General features: G+C 45.0%; 1 long non-coding RNA gene across 1 annotated transcript in view; it reads right to left on the reverse strand.

Moving 5' to 3' along the window:
• Positions 1-23,735, reverse strand: part of LOC137376155 (uncharacterized) — a 39,640-nt gene that overhangs the window by 11,299 nt on the left and 4,606 nt on the right. The gene's annotated exons all lie outside the window — the stretch shown is intronic.

Raw genomic sequence — 23,735 nt, forward strand, 5'->3', positions numbered from 1 at the left:
GAGTGTCACGAGACTGGGAGCATGGCACAGGATGGTGGGTACAGAGAAAATGCCACTTCAGTAGGCAGCTCAGAGTGTGGCTCCCAGTCCAGCAATACCTTGGTTTTAAAACTCTCATCCTTATTTTCAAATCCCACCATGGCTTCGCCCTTCCCTATCTCAGTTCTCGAATTCTGGCCTCTTGAACATTCCCGATTTTAATCACTCCCATTATTGTCGGCTGTGCCTTTAGTTGCTTGGGCCCTAAGCTCTGGAATTCCCTCCCTAAACCTCTCTGTGTCTCTATCTCTCTTTCATCCTTTAAAACGCTCCTTATAATCTACCTCTTTGACCAAGCATTTGGCCATCTGCCCCAATATCACCTTATGTGGCTGGGTGTTTAATTTTGCCTAATAATGTGCCTGTCAAGTGCCTTGGGATATTTTATTATGTTAAAGGCGCTATATAAGTATTTGTTGCTGTGACGAGGGACGTCATTCTGTGCAAGGGCAGAGGGGAGTGCTCACATTGTTGCTAATGAGCAAAAGAAAACTATCATGTCAGTCACCTTGAATTTATATATGCAAATTTCTGTGGCAGGCTTACAACTGACTGGATCACACTTTCCATTCCTGCCACATTTGCAAATTTTAATAGCGGCTTGGAGAACAGCAGCTCATCTTTCAGTCAGACACTTTACAGCCTTCTGGACTCAATACTGATTTCAATAACTTTAGCTCATAACCATTGCTCCCATATTTTGGAAAGCAGTTGTTGGTAATGGTTCTGCTGTTGTCATTTATAGCTCCTCTCGACCCAACTTTTCATAGAATCATAGAGCAGTATCGCGTAGAAGGAGGCCATTTGGCCCATTAAGTCTGCGCCAGCTCTTTTGAAGAGCAAACCCGTTAGTCCCGTTCCCCTGCTCTTTCCCCACATCCCTGCAATTCTTTTCCCCTTAATTTCTTTACTTGACCCATTACCATCGCCTTTTGCCTTGCACCATCATCCCTTTTGTCATTTAATCTCTCCTGTCTTCCACCCTATAACAGACCTTCCTTTTTGTTCTTTCCTCTCTTCCCCACACCTCCCCCCACCTTTCCCTGACTCGATACACATTTGAAAACTGTTAAATCTCTGATTTCTTCCAGTTCTGACAAAAGGCTACTGGATTTGAAATGTTAACTCTGTTTCTCTCTCCACAGATGCTGCCAGACCTGCTGAGTTTGTCCAGCACTTTCAGTTTCTGTTGCAAAATTTCTATGTCACGTTACAAACAGAGAAATGAGAGTATGTCTGGATTCTGGTGAACCTCAGCATCTGCTGGGACATATGGACCAGAGGAAGGCATATACATTCTCAAAGATGTCAGGGCCTGATTCCTAATTGACCTTGTAATATTACTTGATCCTTTGGTGTGTAATCTATTGTAAGACTCACAGGACTACAAATCATGTTCAAAGTAAATGTGGGTTTTATTATACTTTAACTGTGACATCTATTATGTATATATATATATATATATACACATATGTATATACACATATGTATATCTATACACACAGTTACTCTAGGAGCCACATCTAAACATGTCTTGCTCTGTGGAACTCCACCACAACTGACTTGTCATGTGTAACATGACATCACTTCCTCCGGTGATCATTATTTGCAGCTCCTTAAGGTGGTCTGCTCTTAAGGTTGTCCCACACTATCCCCCTTTTTTCCAAAGATAAAAACATATGTACAATAAACAACGATGTTACGGTTTGGACTAAATATACATGATTAAAACAAAATGTTATTTACAAATTTGACGCTCTGTCATGAACGTGCTATTCTGAATGGTGATTTTTTAAAATTCATCAGTTGGAAACCTAAATTCAACTTTTACAAAGAAAGCAGCTAAGATGGGCACTGCAATTTACATTGAAATACCTCACATTCCAAGTATCAAGGTGGAGACGCATGTCTGAATAGCCCTCATCCAGAACAATGGCTTGAGTAGTGAATGAGCGACCTGGTACCACCTTTGTTAGCAAGTCATTCAAAGCCATCTTGGAACATTAACATTAGTGGAGATGAATTTCAAAGGGTAAACATTGAAACAATAAGACCTGAGAGAGATTGGAATTCTTAAACTTGGATCTCATTAAAGTGCAAAAGAGAATACACTTGGACAATCATGTGACGGTCTCTCTATCTTTCTGAAAACTTGGAGTTCTTTTGGATGCATCAGACATGCACCTGAGTTTAACCAGTGCGTGACCCAAGTGGTCTGTTTGTCTGCTTCTCTCTCCAGGCAATGCTGTAAGCTTGAACATTGTCTGCAGGCTGCAAGACATCCAAGTCTATCATTCCTGCAGACAGAGACCCTGGAGGAGAAAGCCATCTACATCACTGTCTCCAAGAAAACCCTGAACCAGGTGGCCACCTCTACCAGCCAGAAACTTCAGGACAACGCGTTCAGCTGGAAGACAACTGAATTACCAGACTCCACAGACTGTACATTCTTTTATTTGTTCTTGACTCTAACAAAACAATCCTTCTTCACTCTGTAACCTATTTGTCTGTGTGTGTGATTCTCATGTGTGTGCGTGAAAGTCTGAGTGTAGTTTATTATTTTTACTCAGATCGGGTTTTGATTTTTAAGTACAATAAACTAACCTCTTGTTTAAACTCAAGAAAACCGTTTGGTTCTTTTATGATCATAGCACATAAAGGGTTAAACACTCACTGAATTGGTAAGCTTTTCCACTGTTAAAAAGAAATAAACCCTGTTGCAGTCAAACAAGGAGAGGGACAAGAGGGGAGCCTTTCGACCCCTCTTCATCTGTTCATAACAACTCCCTAAAATGTAAAGGAGGTTTGCTTATTCGCTCCAATCTGGTTATTGTGGACCCCTTCCTTTGTTTGGAAAGCTTTGAAAATGATGACCAGCAACATCACCAATCACCAGCAATCCCTCTGGCCTCTGGGTACTTGCTTATTTGTTACTCGTTCATAGCATCTGGGCATCTCTGGCTAGGCCAGCATTTTATTTCCCATCCCTAATTGCCCTTGAGAAGGTGGTGAGTTGCCTTCTTGAACCATTGCAGTCCATGTGGGGTAGGTACACCCACAGTGCTGTTAGGAAGGGAGTTCCAGGATTTTCACCCAGCGACAGTGAAGGAACGGTGATATAGTTCCAAGTCAGGGTGGTATGTGACTTGGGGAACCTGCAGGTGGTAGTGTTCCCGTGCATCTGCTGCCCTTGTCCTTCTAGGCGGTAGAGGTCGCGGGTTTGGAAGGCGCTGTTGGAGGAACTTTGGTGCGTTGCTGCAATGCATCTTGTAGATGTACTCACTGCTGCCACTGTCGGTGGTGAAAGAAGTGAGTGTTGAATGTGGTGGATGGGGTGTCAATCAAGTGGACTGCTTTGTCCTGGATGGTGTCGAGCTTCTTGTATGTTGTTGGAGCTGCAACCATCCAGGCAAGTGGACAGTATTCCGTCACATTTCTGACTTGTACCTTGTAGATGGTGGACAGGCTTTGGGGAGTCAGGAGGTGAGTTACTCACCACAGAATTCCCAGCCTCTGATCTTCTGTTGTAGCCATAGTATTTATGTGGCTGGTCCAGTTCAATTTCTGGTCAATGGTAACCCCTAGGATGTTGATATGGGGGATTCAGCGATTGTAATTCCTTGAACATCGAGGGGAGATGGTGGGATTCTCTCATGTTTGAGATGGTCATTATCTGGCACTTGTGCTGCAACGAACGGAAGTCCGAGGAGAGAATCTTGGTCATATCGTCACTTCGTGTCAAGACTCCCAGACTTTGTGTCATCCCTTACATGGACCGACCCGATACACTCAACTTGGGTATTTCGGTGCATTACTGAATTCATGTATTGTGACAATTCATAGACTTTGGCATATTGGAAGTCCTACCTCAGGTGGTCCAGTTGTTTCTACAATATAAAAAATTTGTGGTAGCCATTTGGAGCTCCCATAGCTGCACTGTAAGGTCATCATTCCAATGCACTTGATTGTAGAACCATTGTAGTCGGCCTAGCCATGGTGGGTTGCACCATAGATTCCCATTTCTTTAGATACATGCCCTTCAGTATATGGATTGGTAGAATAGTTGCACTTCCTCCAGTGATCTTCACTTACAGCTCCTTAAAGTCATCCTACAACAGACCTGAAAATCTCTTCTAACCACTTGGCCGATAATTGACCTGAGGATCTATACTGACCAATATTTGACCGAGTACGGCATCAAGGAGCCCTAGCAAAACTGGAGTCAATGGGAATCAGGGGGAAAACGCTCCACTGGTTGGAGTCATACCTAGCGCAAAGGGAGATGGTTGTGGTTGTTGGAGGTTAATCATCTCAGTTCCAGGACATCACTGCAGGAGTTCTTCAAGGTAGTGTCCTAGGCCCAATCATCTACAGCTGCTTCATCAATAGCCTTCCTTCAATCATAAGATCAGAAGTGGGGATGTTCACTGATGATTGCACAATGTTCAGCACCATTCGTGACTCCTCAGATACTGAAGCAGTCAGTGTAGAAATGCAGCAAGACTTGGACAATATACCGGCTTAGGCTGATAAGTAGCAAGTAACATTCGCGCCACACAAGTGCCAGGCAATGACCATCTCCAACAAGAGAGAATCTAACCATCTCCCCTTGACATTCAATGGCATTATGATCACTGAATCCCCCACTATCAACTTCTTGGGGGTTACCATTGACCAGAAACTGAACTGGAGTAGCCATATAAATACCGTGGCTACAAGAGCAGGTCAGAGGCTAGGAATCCTGTGGTGAGTAACTCACTTCCTGACTCCACAAAGCCTGTCCAACATCTACAAGGCATAAGTCAGGAGTGTGATGGAATTCTCTCCACTTGCCTGTATGGGTGCAGCTCCAACAACACTCAAGAAGCCTGGCACCATCCAGGACAAAGCTGTCTGCTTGATTGAGACCCCATCCATAAACATTCACTCCCTCCACCACCGACGCACAGTGGCAGCAGTGTGTACTATCTACAAGATGCACTGCAGCAATGCACCAAGGCTCCTTAGACAGCACCTTCCAAACCCGCGACCTCTACAAACTAGGACAAGAGCAGCAGATGCATAGAAACACCACCACCTGCAATTTGCCCTCCAAGCCACTTGCTATCCTGACTTGGAATTAAATCACCGTTCCTTCACTGTCGCTGGGTCAAAATCCTGGAACTCCCTTCCTAACAGCACTGTGGGTGTACCTACCCCACATGGACTGCAGCGGTTCAAGAAGGCAGCTCACCACCACCTTCTCAAGGGCAATTAGGGATGGGCAATAAACGCTGGCCTGGCCAGTGATGCCCACATCCCAATAATAAATTAAAAAATCAGCCTCTAATTGGCTTCAGTCTCTATACTGACCAATCAGCTTCTAATTAGCCCGAGGAAGAGAGTAGAATTTCTCTCTTTTGACTGCAAATGGACGCACCGAGCTTCACTCAGCTACCCTTTTAGCGGCAGAATAATACACGGTGCCTTTCATGGTGTAGTTCTCCTATCCTTCTGGAACAACATTTCCTCTGACTTACCAGAAGAAACAGGTGTGATCCACTAATATACAAATAATTTTCTTTTCTATTTAATCACATCAATGGCAATGAGGGAGGCTGCACTTAACCTCGGCCGCCCTATGCTGGCGTGTGCTGGAAATCAGCCAGATTCCTTGTTGCTGCTCATACCAGGCTACTTGCTCGGACATGCACAAGTAGGGGCATCAGTTGAGGACAGGATTGGTAAAGGCTGTGTCGCCTTCCCCCATCGAATAGCCTGCTCACGCTCACTCTCTAGGCTTAGACTTGAAGAGTGGTTATTGATCAAGAGAATGGTGTTCGGGTGAGCGCAGTGGAGGGGGTAGGTTCCCCTCTGCGGAAAGTTAATTGCCTTGAAGGAAGGAAAGAGGAGAAACATGGTTATGTACCATCATCGGTATTTGCTGATGTTTGGTATTTGTTGCTCAGAGTTTCTAGAGAACACTGTCAGCACGTAGCTCTATAAATAGAACTGGTCTGTTACAGTGTTCAGCAGAATGTGTTGGCCCTGCCTTGGGAATGCAGATCTTGTTTTTCTCTCTCTCTCTCTCTTTCAGTGGATTTTTTTTTGCTTGAAGGATAAAAGGTCATTTGTATCAAGGAAACATATCATATGATTGCCAGAAAGCAGAAACAGGCAATCCAGTGAGGTCCTGACCCATCAGCCTAGCGTTCAGACAGCTTAAAGAGATGGTCCGACCATCAGTACACACACCCCTTTCTCCAACTAATCTCAGCCGCTACCTCTCGCCTGGATATAGCTGGACGCCCTCTGCGCCCTCATCCAAGTGACCATGTTCCAAGTGCAAGCCAAAACAATGAGAGTCTCAGCAGTCTACTCAACCACAGGAGGCTGGTATCCACATACATGCACTGTCCAGCATAGTTTCACTGGACAGGAGCAGGAGTCATGGCTGATTCCCCCACCTCCCACCATCCCAGACCACTGACACTGAGGACCAATGCACAGCCCCAGCAATTAATTAATCTACTGACAACTTTGGTCTGGATTTTAAGCGATCTACCGCATGGCGGCTCATTTAAATATCCCAGTTGGCCCAACCCCCCCCCCCCCCCAATCATGTGGAGGGGGCGTGCTTTCCGACGCTGGAAATGGGGTCAGCTGCCTGTGCACAGCTGCTGGAGCCATTTTTAAAGGACAGCCAGCCCTGCTGGCTAATTAAAATTTTTAAAGGGAACCACACCCCCCCCCCCCCGCCCCCACACTGTTGAAATCAATTTTCTGACGTCCCTTTCCCACCCCCCCAATAACATTAAAATTAAGTGTCTGCCCTTTCTCCCTCCAAAAGACTTACCTTACAAATATGACCTTCCCCCCACAAACTGTACAAAGTTCACAGTTCACCCCTTCCCACCATTCCCTACTCTATTGACGATGATTTGACCCCGTTCCTCCCCGCACTAAAAATGTTATATTCCCCCCTTCCCCATTAGCGTGGCGCCTGCTTTCCCCAGACAGAAGTTGCGGCCGCCACTCTGAAGATCGCGGTGGGCTGGTAAGATGGCAGGTAAGTGTAGTTCAATTTATTCATTTAATTAATTGACATATTTAAATCCAGGTCCCGTCACTCAGCGGTGGGGGAGTGGCCACAGAGCCTCACCACCACCGGGAAGATCGGGCCCAGCCCTCCTGGCATTTGGCTCCTTGGTGAGCTGCTGCTGGAACGATCTTCAGCCCCTTCCCCTGCCATGGAGCCCAATGTCAGGAGCCCCGCAAAATCCAGCCCTTTGTTTCTGTTCACTTTCCCCTGTTTCTGTTGAGCAGGGGTAGTTGGTACTTTATGCTTAAATAGTGAAAGTCGGATATCAGAGACATTACTTTAACGTACTCAAAACGTATTCACTTACACTGAGTTCAAATTGGGCCCAACATTAACTCTGAGGAATTGATGTCCCGGGAACTGGGTGCAATCATTAACTTAAGGAATCCTAAAGAATCTTGATATTTTAAGTGCGTTTGTGTGTGCTTTTTTTGTTTGTTTGTGCGGCTTTGTGCGTGTACGTTTTTGTTTCTTTGTGCATGTTTGTGTGGGCATGTTTGAACATAAGAAATAGGGCCATACAGCCCCTCAAGCCTGCTCCACTATTCAACAAGATCATGGCTCAACTTCTACATCAACTCTACTTTCCCACCCTATCCCAATGTCCCTCAGTGCTCAAAAATCTATTAATCAGAGCCTTGCCTCATCGACTGAGTATTCACAGCTCTCTAGGGTAGAGAATTCCAAAGATTCACAACCCTTTGAAGGAAGAAATTTCCCGTCATCTCGATTCTAAATGGCTGACCCCTTATTCTGAAACTGTTACCCACTAGATTTAGACTCTGCAGCCTGGGGAAACAGCCTCTCAGCGTCTACTCTGTCGAATTTTATATGTTTCAATGTGATCTCTTCTCATTCTTCTAAACTCCAGAGAATATAACCCATTGCAGTCGTGTGTGTCTGTTTGTTTGTGTGTGTTTGGCTCTTTAAGAGCATGCACCATCAGCCCTATCATGAACTTGATCCAGTTTAAGCGCCCGAGGGGAGTTCTACATAAAACTTTCTAATTCCCCAAAGTTTATCAAGCACCAGACCGTGAGACTCAACCATCCTTAAATCTTCCCTGCTCAACCCCAGCCTACAACATTCTGCAGGAAACTCCAACCCCCATCTCAGCTTCACACAAGACACGGGGTTAACGGGGAGGGGGGGTGGGTGGCGGGGGGATCTTTCACGTTCACCACTTGGGTGCCGACTTGTCTGAGTGGATCACACGCCCAGTTGTAGAAGCAGCCCGATATTAAAATCAAAGGGAAAGAAAAAATTGAGTGGGTTCTACAATGGGCATGCAATCCATTCTGCCACAACACCACTCATGTGACAAAGTGAAAATGACTTCCATGGTGCCCATTGAGCATTTCCCCACCTAGTCTGTACTTATCCCTCTAAACAACAACTGTAAGTTATTGTTTTGTCAATTCCCCCCTACCAATTCCCCCGAAAGATGATTCCATAGGTGCTGCATAGTCCATAGTGCCTCACCAAAGCTCCATGATAATGGACATAGGCAAGCCATTTGATCACAGCTGAACCAGAATCTATAATAACAACCACAACTTTCATTTGTATAGAACCTTTAACATGGTAAAACATCCCAATGTGCTTCACAGGAGTCACATAGGGAGATAATGAGACAGATGACCAAAAGCTTGGTCAAACAGATATGTTTTCAGGATCATCTTCAAGGAGGAAAGAGAGGTCAGAGAGGCGGAGAGGTTTAGACAGGGAATTCCAGAGCTTAGAGCTTAAAACAATAACATACTACTTCTGTTTTTGACAAATAAATATTTAAAAAGGACCAATATTAGTCACTAGTCACTGTATGAAAACTCAACAGGCAACACAGAAACTCCTCAAACATTTGCACAACCTTTTCTTTGCTAACGGATTTCACTTGAAGTGGCTGCAGTGTTGCTGATTAGTTCAAAGTCAGACTGTGTCCATTTGTGACAAAGATCCTTCATAATATTCTTCCAAGCTGAAGGCACGGCCACCTAGCGAGGAGCGATTAAAATTAGGTCTGCACCAGAGGCCAGAATTTGAGGAGAGCTGAGATCTCAGGGATTGTAGGGCTGGAGGAGGTTACAAAATAAGTCTTTACCCCTCACCTACAAATGGGCAGTTACAGCAGAGGATGCTGGATATCACTGAGGAGCAGTTTCCCCTCCCCAGGGTAAATGAGACAAAATCGAAGCTGTCCTCCAGGGCAGTACAGAGGGAGTGCTGCACTGTTTGGGGTGCAGTCTTTCAGATGAGACAATAAACCGAGGCACCGTCTACCCTCTCAGGTAAAAGATCCCACAGCACTATTTCGAAGAAGGACCCACAAGTTCTGTATCAGCTGTCCCGCAGATATTCAGTTCCACAATAGGAGCTGAACGTTGAATGGGGCGTATAAGAGGCGGCCCATGCAATGTCCTGGTAAATCTGGAACATGGGGTAAACAAGCCAGGCTGTGAAACTACTTCCAGTGAGAACTTCAATTAAGACTTTGAGGGTTCAAAGCACCTCGGTATTAATTCTGTTGCTAACACCTCAACCTATAGCAGGATGGGTCCTATTCATGGGCACTGTCGCCTTTTTGGCATAATAAGGTGGCTCTGATTCGTTTTCTCCATCTATTCAAGATTCCAGGAAGATTGGGAGTGTTGTCGGGGTGGTAACCCTGTGACTCAACCTGCCTCCTTTGCAGGACACAGTCAAGGAGTTATTTGTGTTGACATACTAGTTAACTGGTGTAACACTGATAAAAAAGTGGTGTTCTCGCTGCCCTGCACTGTCGTAACCTTTCTCAACACAGATGGGAGAGAGAGCTTTAAAAATGGGCTTGGCTTCAGAATGAATGTTAAAGGAACAAGTAAATAATTGAGGAGAGACTCCAAGGAGTGGTTAGTGCCTGTTTCTGACAATTCAGAGCTACATCAATAGAGACTAATGGAACAGCTGTCCCGACATATGGAATCCAGTTAATATGTTGAGCTAGTGCAGAAGGAACTGCACACTCAACCAATTCAACCTCCTCAAAATAATTCATTGATACGATCTTATAGACCTGAGGCAACCACTTGGCCCATTGTGCCTGTGCTAGCTCTTTGAAAGAGCTAATTAGTCCCACCTAGCCCCTGCTCTTTCCTCATAGCCCTGCAAAATTCCTTTGTTCAATTAAAAACAAAAGAAAAAACAACTTTCAGATATAATGAAGATGATGACAGTCTTTTGTGAAGGGGGAGGACTTGACACAGACTTTATCATCTGATTGTGACATTGCTGCTTTTGTTCCAACCTGCCCCATGAGTGCAACGTTTTTGCACAATAATTAGCATTAGTGAAGAAATTCTGAACTCCTCTCTGCTTTCCGCCCCTTTCCCACTATCCAATATCACAGTGAACCAGCATTACTGTGAGCTGAGGTACAGTTGGTGTTAGCCATGACTCAGTCCGTTGTGCTCTTGCCACTGAGGCAAGAAGTCCCGCGTCAGAGACTAGGATACATAATTCAGGCTGACAGTTCAGCCCAGTACTGAGGGAGTGCTTCACTGTTGGAGGTGTCATCTTCTGGATGAGACATTAAACCAACTCAGAGTGGTGGTGGGGGGAGGGTTTGGGTCAAGGGAAACTTAGAAATCCAAAGAGAGAGGTCAGGGCATCGGAGCAGGATAATGATGTGGGTAAATGCCAACAGAATGGGACAGAAAGGGACAGAGAGTTTAACAAAATATGTACATCAGCAAATAAGGTGATTTCAGGGAATAGAGGTAAAAAAATGAAATTAAAGTTCCTAAATCTGAATGCACGAAGCATCTGTAATAAGATAGATGAACTAGTGGCACAAATAGAGGTAAATGATCTAGATCTAATTGCCATTACCAAGACATGGTTACAAGGAGATCAAGGTTGGGAAATGAATATTCCAGGGTACACAATATTTCGGACAGACAGACAGAATGGCAAAGGAGGAGGGGTAGCCCTGACAGTAAAGGATGACATAAGGACATTAATAAGAAGGGATATGGCCTCAGAAGATCATGAAGTAGAATCAGTTTGGGTGGAAATTAGGAATAGCAGGAGTCAGAAAACACTGGTGGGAGTAGTTTACAGTCCCTTAACAGTAGTTGTTATTATTGTACAGAACATTAAATGGGAAATTATTGGAGCTTGTAACAAAGGTAATGTATTAATTGTGGGGGACTTTAATCTGCATATAGACTGGGACAATCAAATTGGCAACAGTGGTCTAGAAGATGAATTTGTGGAATGTTTTTGTGACAGTTTCTTGGAGCATTACATTGTAGAACCAACTAGGGATAAAGCTATCTTAGGTCTCATATTGTGTAATGAAACAGCGTTAATTAGCAATGTCATAGTAAAAGATCCACTGGGAAATAGTGATCATAATACTATTGAATTTCATATTGAGTTTGAAAATGACACATTTCAATTTTAAACTTAAACAAAACCAATTACAAAGGTATGAGGGGAGAACTTGGAAGGTCTGGTGGTAAATGAACAGTGGGAAATATTTAAAGAAACAATTCAAAGGGTTCAACAAAAGTACGTTCCGTTCAAAAACAAAAACGCGTCAATACAGACCCATCCGTGGCTCACTCAGGAAGTTAAGTAGAGTATTAGACTAAAAGAACAGGCTTAAAAAATGTTGCAAAAAATAGTAGCAAGTCTGAGGATTGGGATTGTTATAGAAACCAGCAAAGGGCCACCAAAACGTTGATAAAAAGGGAAAAATAGAATGAGACTAAACTCGCCAGCAATATAAAAACAGATTGTAAGAGTTTTTGTAAGTACATAAAAAGGAAGAATGTAGCTAAAGTAGACATTGGTTCTTTAGAGACAGAGACAGGAGAAATCATCATGGAGAATGAGGAAATGGCAGAGGCATTGAACAAATATTTTGTGTCTGTCTTCACAGTAGAAGACACAAGTTCCATACCAGAAATAGGCAGTAACCTAGGGGCTAAAAAGAGTGAGAAAATTAAGGAAATTGATATCAGCAGAGAAAAGGTATTGGAGAAACTTGAGGGACTAAAATCTGACAAATATGTCTGAGACCAGATGGCCTACATCCTAGGGTTCTAAAAGAGATAGCTGCAGAGACAGTGGATGCGCTGGCTATGATTTTCCAGAATTCCTTAGATTCAGGAATGTCCCATCAGATTGGAAGTTGGCAAATGTTACACCGCTTTTCAAGAAAGGAGGTAGAGAGAAAACAGCAGGCCCATTAGCCTAACATCAGTCATTGGGAAGATGCTGGAAACTATTATTAAAGAAGTCTTAACATTGCACTTGGTAAAGCATAGTATGATTAGAACAAGTCAGCATGGTTTTACTAAAGGGAGATCCTGTTTGGCAAATTCATTAGAATTTTTTGAGGATGTAACTAGTAGGGTCGATAAAGGGGAACCAGTAGGTGTTGTATACCTGGATTTCCAAAACGCATTCGATAAGGTGCCACATAAAAGATTGATAGGCAAGATAAGGGCTCGTAGAGTTGGGGGTAATGTATTAGCATGTTACAGGATTGGTTAATAGACAGGAAGCAGAAGTGGGCATAAATGGGGCATTTTCAAGTTGGCAGGCATTGAATAGTGGGGTGCCGCAAGGATCAGTGCTGGGGCCTCAGCTATTCACACGCTATATTAATGACTTGGATGAAGAGACAGAGAGTAATGTATCTAAGTTTGCTGATGTTGCAAAGCTCGGTGGAAAGGTAAGCTGCGGGGAGGATGTAGAGAGGCTTCAAAGAGATATAGACAGGTTAAGTGAATGGGCAAAAAGATGGCAAATGGAGTATAATGTAGGGGAGTGTGAAGTTATACACTTTGGTCATAAAAATAGAAAAGCAGAATATTTGTTAAAAGGTGTGAAACTGGTAAATGTTGATGCTCAGAGAGACTTGGATGTACTCGTAAAAGGAATGCACAAAGTTTACATGCAAGCGCAGCAGGCTATTAGGAAGGCAAATGGCGTGTTGGCCTTTATTGCAAGGGGATTGGAGTACAGGAATAAAGAAGTCTTACTACAATTGTACAGGGCTTTGGTGAGACTGCACCTGGAATACTGTGTGCAGTTTTGGTCTCCACATTTAAGAAAGAATATACTTGCACTGGAGGCAGTACAGTGAAGATTTAGTCAATTGGTCCCTGCGATGAAGGGGTTGTTCTATGATGAGAGGCTGAGTAAATTGGGCCTATATTCTCTGGAGTTTAGAAGAATGAGAGATGATCTAATTGAGACATACAAGATTCCGAAAGGGCTTGATAGGGTAGAAGCTGAGAGATTGTTCCCACTGGTCAGGGAATCTAGAACACGGGGACACAGTCTCAAGATAAAGGATCAATCATTCAGGACTGAGATGAGGATAATTTACTTCACTCAAAGGGTTGTGAATCTTTGGAATTCTCTACCCCAGAGGGTTGTGGATGCTCCATCATTGAATATATTTAATGCTGGGATAGACAGATTTTTGTTCTTGCAGGGAATCAAGGGATATGGGAAGCGGGCAGGAGAGTGGAATTGAAACCCAAGATCAGCCATGATCGTATTGAATGGCGGAGCAGGCTCAATGGGCCGTATGGTCTACTCCTGCTCCTATTTCTTGTGTTCTTGTAAATCTGCCTCCTCATATGAATACAAAAGGGAAGGTGGGGATGTGGTAGGGAATATGGGATTAATGAAGGATTAGTATAAATGGGTGGTTGATGGTCGGCACAGACTCGGTGGGCCGAAGGGCCTATTTCAGTGCTGTATCTCTCTGTGACGCTATGAAGACAGCCCATAGTACTATTTTGAAGAAAAGCAGAAGTGTCCATGGCTAATATTTTATCCCTCAACCAACACCTAAAAAGAGATAATCTGGGTTTATCACATTGCTGTTTGTGGGATCTTGCTGTGTGCAAATCGGCTGCTGAGTTTCCTACATTACAACAGTGACCACATTTCAAAAAATATTTCATTGGCTGTCAAGCACTTTGGGCTGTCCTGAGACTGGAGCTATATAAATGCATCTTCTGCTTATTTTCTATTTCTCAACAGGATTAGGGCTGTCTTAATGTAAGTCAAAGCTGTGAGATGGTTTGCTGGCATACAGTGGCCCCTTTAATTGGTTGGATGGGTTGTTATGGTGATCTGGTGTAATGGGAACGGTGGCTGCCTTATGCCTGGCAGCCATCATTAGTGCTGATACTTGTCAAACTGGGTCGTACCTGCTGTTTGGACAGATGACACACTATTTTTTGCCTTGGCAAATAATGAAACAAGAAGAGCATGATGTATTTTGAGCCAGTCACAGGAAATGGAGGAGAAGAAAGCAAGAAAATTAAAGCGTTCAGTGCGAAAGAGGCGAGAGACCAGGTGAGACCCTGGTACAATATTTCCTTCAGAGCAAAGAATCACGTCTGGCTTGTCAAAAGGGAGTGACTCACCTTTGTGAAAGGTTAAGGCTCCTTTTTTTTGTTGTGCTCATGGGGGATATGAGTCAGTTGCTCCTGTGAAGAGAGATAAATGGATGATGCTCCATCAGGAGGGGCAGTGACTGGTGACAATCTGCAGGGGTCTGTTCCAGGGACCCTGCAGGTCGCACTGCTCATAAACAACATGGAGGAGGAGGGGAGTTACAGAAATAACTTTTCTGACGATGCAGAGCTGTGTGGCCAGATGACAGCTCAAAGGGGGAGTGATCGTGTTCAAAGGAACTGAGTGAGTCAGTGCAGGAAGGGAGGGAGATCAAGGTGGAAGAGAAAGTGAAGGGATGACCTGAAACTTATGTACATGGAGGTAGGCGGTGGGAGGGGTGGTGGTGCTATCTTTGGATCGGAGCAGCACTTGTGGAAATGTGGCAATGCCAATCCCGTAAGCCTTTGCTCACCCCTCCTCTCCTCTCCCATCCAGTTCAGTGGGGTAGAAATTACAGGCACAATACAGGCTCAAGAGGGCACAAGGACCCATAAATATTGTCTGTCCAGACTCCACAGTTGTTACGATCGTCCTTACCACCCCCTCACCCCCTGCACCCCCATTTCCTGAAACGTACCTTCAGGTCACTGCTGGTGAGATAACTGCCCCAGTATATTCTGCTAAGTAAAAGAATGAGCTGCCTGTGCAGGCATGAGCAGTGCAGGCAACTTGTCAAAAATTTGAAGGAGAGTTAAAGCCCAATTAGGGCGTGGGCTGCCCACACACCACCGATAGTGGACCCAAAAACAGGGGCTGGTGAATTTTCACGCGTGTCTGTTTTCCATATCACCCATCAGTGGTGCACCTTGTCACATGCTTTTTTTCCTTCATGGGATGTGGGCATTGCTGGCAAGGCCAACATTTATTGCCCATCCTTAATTGCCCTTGAGCAGGTGGTGGTGAGATGCCGTCTTGCAGTCCATGTGGTGTAGGTACACCCACAGTGCTGTTAGGGAGGGAGTTCTGGGTTTTTGACCCAGCGACACTGAAGGAACAGTGAAATAGGTGCCTTTAGGTGACAGGAGATATATAAATGCAGGTTGCTGCTGTTGTCAGCATGGTTATTGTTGTTGGATATGGCCAGTGTGTGCGAGATTGGGTAGATCTGCAACTATACAAATCAATTTGGTAGGAGGAGCACAAAATGGAGCACAACATCAACCAGTACATCTCCTCACACTGGCAATGTCCATGCAGTCTTCTCTCCCCTCTATCAAGTGCTTCTTCATGACAGAAAGGCTAAATGTTCCTTGTTCATAAGTCACTGAAAGGCGTATGGTGTGTTGGCTTTCATTAACAGGGGAATTGAGTTTAAGAGCCGCGAAGTTATGCTGCAGCTCTATAAGGCCCTGGTTCGACCACACTTGGAATATTGTGTTCAGTTCTGGTCGCCTCATTATAGGAAGGATGTGGAAGCTTTAGAGAGGGTGCAGAGGAGATTTACCAGGATGCTGCCTGGACTGGAGGGCATGTCTTATGAAGAAAGGTTGAGGGAGCTAGGGCTTTTCTCATTGGAGCGAAGAAGGATGAGAGGTGACTTGATAGAGGGGTACAAGATGATGAGAGGCATAGATAGAGTGGATAGCCAGAGACTTTTTCCCAGGGTGGAAAGGGCTATCACCAGGGGGCATAATTTTAAGGTGATTGGAGGAAGGTTTCGGGGAGATGTCAGAGGTAGGTTCTTTACACAGAGAGTGGTGGGTGCGTGGAATGCGCTGCCAGCGGTGGTAGTAGAAGCAGATACATTAGGGACATTTAAGCGACTCTTGGTTAGGTACATGGATGATAGTAGAATGAAGGGTAGGTAGTTAGTTTGATATTAGAGTAGGTTAAATGTTCGGCACAACATCGTGGGCCGAAGGGCCTGTACTGTGCTGTACTGTTCTATGTTCTATGAAAGCTAACATGCAGGTGCAGCAAGCAATTAGGAAAACAAATGGAATGTTGGCCTTTGTTGCAAGAGGATCTGAGTACAGGAGTAAAGTCATTTTGCTGCAATTGTATAGAGCCTTGGTAAGACCATGCCTGGAATATTGTGTATAGTTTTGCTCTGCTTACCTAAGGAAGGATATACTTGCCATAGAGGGAATGCAATGAAGGTTCACCAGACTGATCACTGGGATGGTGGGATTGTCCTCTGAAGAGAGATTGAGGAGACTGGGCTTACATTCACTGGAGTTTACAGCTTTGAGAGGTAATCTCATTGAAGCATACAAAATTCTTACAGGGCTCAACAGGGTAGATGCTTCCCCTGGCCAGGGGAGGCCCAGAACCAGGGGATGCAGTCTCAGAATAAGAGGTAGGCCATTTAGGACTGAGATGAGGAGGAATTTCTTCACACAGAGGATGGTGAATCTGTGGAATTCTCTACCCCAGAGGGCTGTGGAGGCTCAGTCATTGAGTATGTTCAAGATCGAGATCGATAGATTTCTAGATATTAAGATGTCAAGGGGTATGGGGATAGTGTGGGCAAATGGCATTGAGTTAGATGATCAGCCATGATCTATTGGCCTACTCCTGCTCCTATTTCCTATGTTCATATTAAAGGTGGCCCAATCTAACTGAATGGCACAACAGGGTTTGAAGGGCTGAATGACCTTCTCCTGTTCCTGTGTTCCAAAGCCACAACTGAAATTTTAAACAAGGAATACATACACAAAATTGAAATGAAATACAAGATTTCATGTGGTCCCCACCAATCAGCGATTCATTAACAAAGGCACAAGTGGACAGGGATTTGCAAATGAATGCTGATTGTTTTAGCAGAATCTCCAGTCAGTGGAACACTAGTTATCAGTAAGGTTATCCAAATATCAGGATTCATCTTCAGGGCATTTGATTATATGTCAAAACAAGTTATCCCAACTTTGTGAGGTTGATTGGCAAGGCCACGCTTGGAATGTGTTGTGTGGAATTTAGACCACTCTTGTTTCAGACAGACAATGACCACCACCCCTGTCTGCATTATACAGAGAGGGTTCAGGAAGGTGCAGTGAATATGATTCTTGGACTTAAAGTGCGAAGTTGTGAAAAAAGATTCACATAATTGAATGTGGGAACTGGAAACTGGAGAAATTTGACAAGGTATAATCCCAGCCTGGTGGGAGATGGAAATGCCAAAAGAACTAGGAGTGAGATGAGGAGACTATTTTCTTATGCATTGTTGTGACTCACTTATGATACGAGGAAAGGTTGAACAAGTTGGGCTGGAATTAATTGGAGTTTAGAAGGATGAGAGATCTTATTGAAACATATAAGATCCTGAGGGGACATGAAAGGGTGGATTTGGAAAGGATGTTTCCTCTTGTGGGAGCGACTAAAACTAGGGGGCACAGTTTAAAAATAAGACAGAGATGAGGAGAATTTTTTTCTCTCAGAGGGTTGTGAGTCTGTGGAACTCTCTTCCCCGGAGGGCGGTGGAGGCAGGATCGCTGAATGTTTTTAAGGCAGAGGTCGACAGATTCTTGATAAACAAGGGAGACAAAGGGTATCGGGGGTAGGTGGAAAGTGGAGTTGTGTCCCAAACCGATCAGCCATGATCTTTTGGAATGGCAGAGCAGGCTCGAGGGGCAGAATGGCCGACTGCTGCTCCTAGTTCATATGTTCATATGACCTGGAATGCGCTGCCTGAAAGGCTGGTGGAAGCAGAGTTGATAGTAACTTTCAAAACAAAATTGGAGAAATATTTGAAAAGGAAAGACTTGCAGGGCTGTGGGGAAAGAGCAGGGGAGTGGGATTAATCGGACAGCTCATTCAAAGAGTTGGCATAGCACGATGGGCTGAATGGCCTCCTTCTGAGCTGTGAGATTCTATGTCAGCAAGTTAATTAATTTGACCTGTGAGTACAGAGTAATTACTATACAAAATTAACAAGCCTCAATAGAGATTAGGCACCACAAGAAATTATTTTCAAACTGAGAGAGAATGATAGAAAGCTGTTGTGAAATTTTGCTAAATTGTTGCTCACGGCACCTTGCCCTGCAAATTTCCACAGCGTTACAATGCCTTTTGTGGTTCTGTGGTCATGTCACTTTGTGGCTTAACTTCTTCAACATTCTCCTCACCCACATCGCAAACTCCACTTCACAAACCCCACTCACCCAGGACACCTCAGTAGTAACCTATCCCACACTAACCCACGCAATCCTATCACCTGCATTCTTACTGACCTGCTTTAGCTCCTGGTTCCTCAGCACAGTGAGGTCTAAATCTTAATAACCATTTACACATCACCTTAGGCCTGCAATCTTCTTCAAGCCTTTATCCTCACACTCACCCCTCTTTCTTCAAACTCTCAAACTTCGCTGCCCATTGCTCCGCTATTAGTGGTGAAGCCTTGGGTAGTCATGCTCTCTCCCTTACCAAGCCCCTTCTCTCTCCCTCCCTTCAAAAGTCTTCCGTTAATTATAGAATCATAGAATGATTACCTCTCAGAAGGAGGCCATTCGGCCCATCATGTCCGTGCCGGATCTCTGCAGGTATAACTCAGCTAAGCCCACTCCCCCCCACCACACCGCATTTTCCCTGTAGCCCTGCAATTTTTTTCTCTTCAGATAATTATCCAATTCTCTTTTGAAAGCCATGATTGAATCTGCCTCGACCAGAGGTCTGCTCGGGTCTGCAAATGAAACCCGACCCAAGCTCGACAGAACCCCATCCGATCCCGAGCTCGACCCGGCCCGAGTCCTTTCAGTTTTTCCCGTCCCCCGACCCGACCTGACCCGACCTGACCACCGGAATAAAATCAACTTTATTGAAGAGGTTGTGCTCTACCTTGGATGGAATTGCTCACTGCAGACCAGTGCGGAGTGTTCCCCGCCTTGATGTCCTGGCTGTCACTGTGTCCGACCCAGTCCGACCCGACCCAAGCCCGAATGCCGGACCCGGAAGAGTGACCCGACCTGACCAGAACCCAATACACGTCATCGGGTCCCGCTGCGTTCGGGTCAGGTAGCCATGCTGTAGCCTCCACCACACTCTCAGGCCGTGCATTCCAGATCCTAACCACTCGCTGCGTAAAAAGGTTTTTCCTCATGCTGCCTTTGGTTCTTTTGCCAATCACCTTAAATCGGTGTCCTCTGGTTCTCAGTTCTTCTGCCAATGGGAACAGTTTCTCCCTACCTACTTTGTCCAGACCCCTCATGATTGTGAACACCTCTATCAAATCTCCTCTCAACCTTCTCTTCCAGAACAGCCCAACTTCTCCCATCTATCCTCATAGCTGGAACATACTCGTAAATCTTTTCTGTTCATTTGCAGAAAAGTTTGCTTATTGCTTCGGCCTAGAGATCGGATTGTACCACGTGTATGTAACAGGTGAAAAGTGATTGCTGTGAACATGCACATTCCTTGCTGGACATCTGTTGCCTGCGCTATTAGTAAAGGGGTCTATGGCTCACACCTGAAACAGGCACTGGGGCTTTGCATGTGCAAATGGAGGGGCTACCACCTATTCTGAGGCCCCCCCCCACCCCCCACACTCTCACTTTGCAAAATTTGTATGTGCTGCAGTCAGTTTCTGCAGGCGTTTGACAGCCGAAAGCAGCAATGCCTAAAAGGGCTGCTACCAGAGAGCTAAGTTTGGCCTTTCTTATCTATATTGTTGTGAAGTCGGGGGGAAGAAGGATTGCTCCCCCTTCCTCCATGTTAAATCTGTCGGCTGCTGTCAGCCACTACTTGCCGCCACCCCCCCCACCCCTGCCACACACCCCCACCCCCTTGAGGACTGGTGAACTGCCTCTGGCACCCGCAGCCCGTCTGTCTCGCATAAGAAAAAAGGGACCAATTTTCCATCTTCTTGTCAATGGGTTTATCAAGCAGGAACAGTATGTGCTGCATCAGGATCGAGTCCTAATTTGGACAGAATTCAATTTCTAGGCTATGTGCTAATTCTTTCACAATTTTCTCCCCTCTCCTCGCTGAGTCAGGAGGCTATGGGTTCAAGCCCCACTTCAAAGACTTCAGTACAAAAATCTTGGCTGACACTTCAGTGCAATTCAACCAGGGGTGTTGGGGGTCGGGGGCCCCATACCTGTTTTCAACTTACGCCCAAGCACTAACACACACACACTCACAATTCCCAACAAACAATTCCCAAAAGCATAAAAATATCTCCTGCCTCGCTCAGCAAATTTTCCTGTAAACTTACAGGGTAGACTGGTATGTGCAATAATCCTCCAGACCACTCGGAGTCATAGCCTGTGCCCAGCACTGTAAGTCTGGCAGGATTTGTGAGGACGGGCCATAGCGCCATGTTTCACTGGGTGCCAGTGATGAAGCAGGTGGGAGGTCATCCCATGCACCTCATTTCTGCAGCTGGGGTGGCCTTTTGCCCATGGAGGGAGTAGGCCCAGCCCACATTCTCTTGGGAAAGTTCCCAGAATTCGGCAGGTGATTTCCGCCCCTCTTACCTAATATTTGGTCCCAAGAAAATGGTAATTCCCGTCAGGTGAAGGGGAGGGGGAGGCAAATGTCAGGAAAATTGGCCCGGGGACATGTGGTCTGTAAGGCAACAGCTCCCTCTGTTGGATACTATTGGTATAATGGTGAAGGAAGGGAGACATGGAGTTTGGAAGAAAGTCAGATTGACAAAAAAGTGAAACAGTGAGCAGTGGAAGAGGAGAACGAGAATAAAGTTACTGGAAATACACAGCAGGTGAGTTGGCATGTGGCTCACTGTCAGAATTGGTGCTTTGATTCAAGGAAAGTTCTTTGGGTTTAGATCCTTTGGTGTGAAGACCTTGGTGCGGAGAGCAAGATCTAGTGGAGAAGTTCCAAGCTGAGTTGTTCCAGTTCTACTGAAATGTATGGAAGCAATTTCAAGAGGGGATGGAGGCTTCTACAGGAGGTGTGCGGACCTGTCTCGCCAGAGCTTTCTGTGGCTGCCCAGGTGACAAAGCTAAAAATCTACCCTATGGAATCCTCACTGCTGATCCTTGGCCAGTAACTTCTATCTCCTTCCACCTAGGTTACTCCCGTCAGTCCTAGGTGGTTTAATTGTGAACCACGCCTTATCATTTGCACAACAGGAGATGGTGAGGCTGTGCTGCCTCAAGGGACTTGGTGTCAGAAAGGCCTCCGAACAATTTACTCACCCATCTAAGCTTCTGAGGGAAAGACCTGCACAAATCTTCCATGGTCCCCAAAATTAATCAAAACTCCAGAGATCAAGGAACTTGACAAAACAGACTATTCACAAAGGGTACAAATATAACAACAACAATTTTATATAACATCTTTAACGTAATAAAACATCCCAAGGCACTTCACAGGAGCATTATAAAGCAAAACTGAGCCACACAAGGCAATATTAGGGCAGATGGCCAAAGGCTTGGTCAAAGGCAAAGGTTTTAAGGAGAGTCCTAAAGATGGAAAGTGAGGCAGAGAGGTGTAGGGAGGGAATTCCAGAGCTTTGTGCCTAGGCAAGCCATTCAGTTCTCAAGGGCAATTAGTTTTGGGCAATAAATGTTGGCCTTGCCAGTGATGCCCACATCCATGAAAGGATTAAAAAAAAAGGCTTAGCTGGTTAAACTCTAGGAAGCACCCCTGAGAATATTTGGAGGTTCTTGGCTGTGTGTATCTTCTAAAAAAAAAAGTGAATCTCGGAATGTGGGTGCTGCTGGCAAGGTCAACATTTATTGCCCATCCTCAGTTTCCCTGAGATGATGGTGGTGGGCCATTCGTCATGAACTGATGTGTAGCGGTTTGATACAGCTGTGTCTGGCCCGCTACGCGAGGCTATTAGGAGTCAATCACATTGGTGTGGGGCTGGAGTCACATATCAGCCAGACTGGGTAAGGTTTCCTTCCCTAAAGAACGTTAGTCAACTAGCTGGATTCTCCCAACAATCCAATTGTTTCATGGTCACTTTTATTGAGACCAGCATTTTATTTCCAGATTATTTTCCCTAACTGAATCCAACTTCTCAAATTTGAACTCAGTTTCTCATCACGATTATTAGTCCAAGCCTGTGTATTGCTAGTCCAGAAATATGAGATTTTGGGAAATTGTGTGGCCCTAGCCAGCCAGTGATTTTCCATCTGTAACAAATTTTCGGGTGTGGTTCTGCACCAGAAATGTCAAAATGAAAAGTCTTCCCTTGTGTCTTGAAGTAAATACTGCTCTGTCGTATCTTTTAATATCTTTAGCCTTAGCTAAGTGGGGTGTGTCGGTACAGGGAGAGAACCCAGACGGGTAAACAGAATCCCTACCTGTGTGGATCTCACAGTTGCCTGGCTTGGAGTCTCTTGATGCTTCCACACGACAACAACTTGCATTTATATAGCACCTTTAACATAGTGAAACACCCCAGGGCACTTCACACGGGCGTAATCAAACAAATATTTGACACCGAGTCACATAGGGAGATATTAGGGGAGCTGACCAAAAGCTTGGTCAAAAAGGTAGGTTTTTAGGGAGCATCTTAAAGGAGGAGAGGGATGTAGAGAGGCAGAAAGGTTTAGGGAGGGAATTCCTGAGCTTAGGGCCGCCAGTGGTGGAGCGATTGAAATCAGGGATGTGCAAGAGGGCAGAATTAGAGGAATGCAGAGACCTTGGAGGGTTGTGGGACTGGAGGAGATTACAGAGATAGGGAGGGGTGAGGCCATGGAGGGATTTGAAAACAAGGATGAGAATTTTAAAATTGCTGAACTGGGAGCTGATGTAGGTGTCATACATGTGGCCAAAGGTAATGTTCGTGCTCCTAAGAGTCCTTCTGTTTATAAATGTTGGCCACAGCATTGATCTGTACACAAGATCTAAATGTGGACCAAGAGTTCACCATGAGCAATTAATTATGGCCAACTCCCAGCAAATGGTGGAAGTTGGGGGGCTGGTGGACAGTGAGTGAACATTATGGTGGCTGTGCCCAGGGTCCTGGCACTCAAACAACAGCATGCCTTGTAGTTAAACAGCTTTCAGCCAAAGGCTGATATATGATCGTACATGGACTGGTTGAGGCAAACAGCATAATGCATTTAAGGGGAAGTTAATTAAATACATGAGGGAGAAAAGAAAAAAGAAGACTTTCATTTATATAGCGCCTTTCCCGACAACCAGATGTCCCAAATCGCTTTACAGCCAATTAAGTACTTTTGAAGTGTAGTTGCTGTTGTAATGTGGGAAATGTGGCAGCTAACTGGTGCACAGC

This window comes from Heterodontus francisci, chromosome 13 (assembly GCF_036365525.1).
Source record: "Heterodontus francisci isolate sHetFra1 chromosome 13, sHetFra1.hap1, whole genome shotgun sequence".
Classification (NCBI taxonomy): Eukaryota; Metazoa; Chordata; class Chondrichthyes; order Heterodontiformes; family Heterodontidae; genus Heterodontus; species Heterodontus francisci.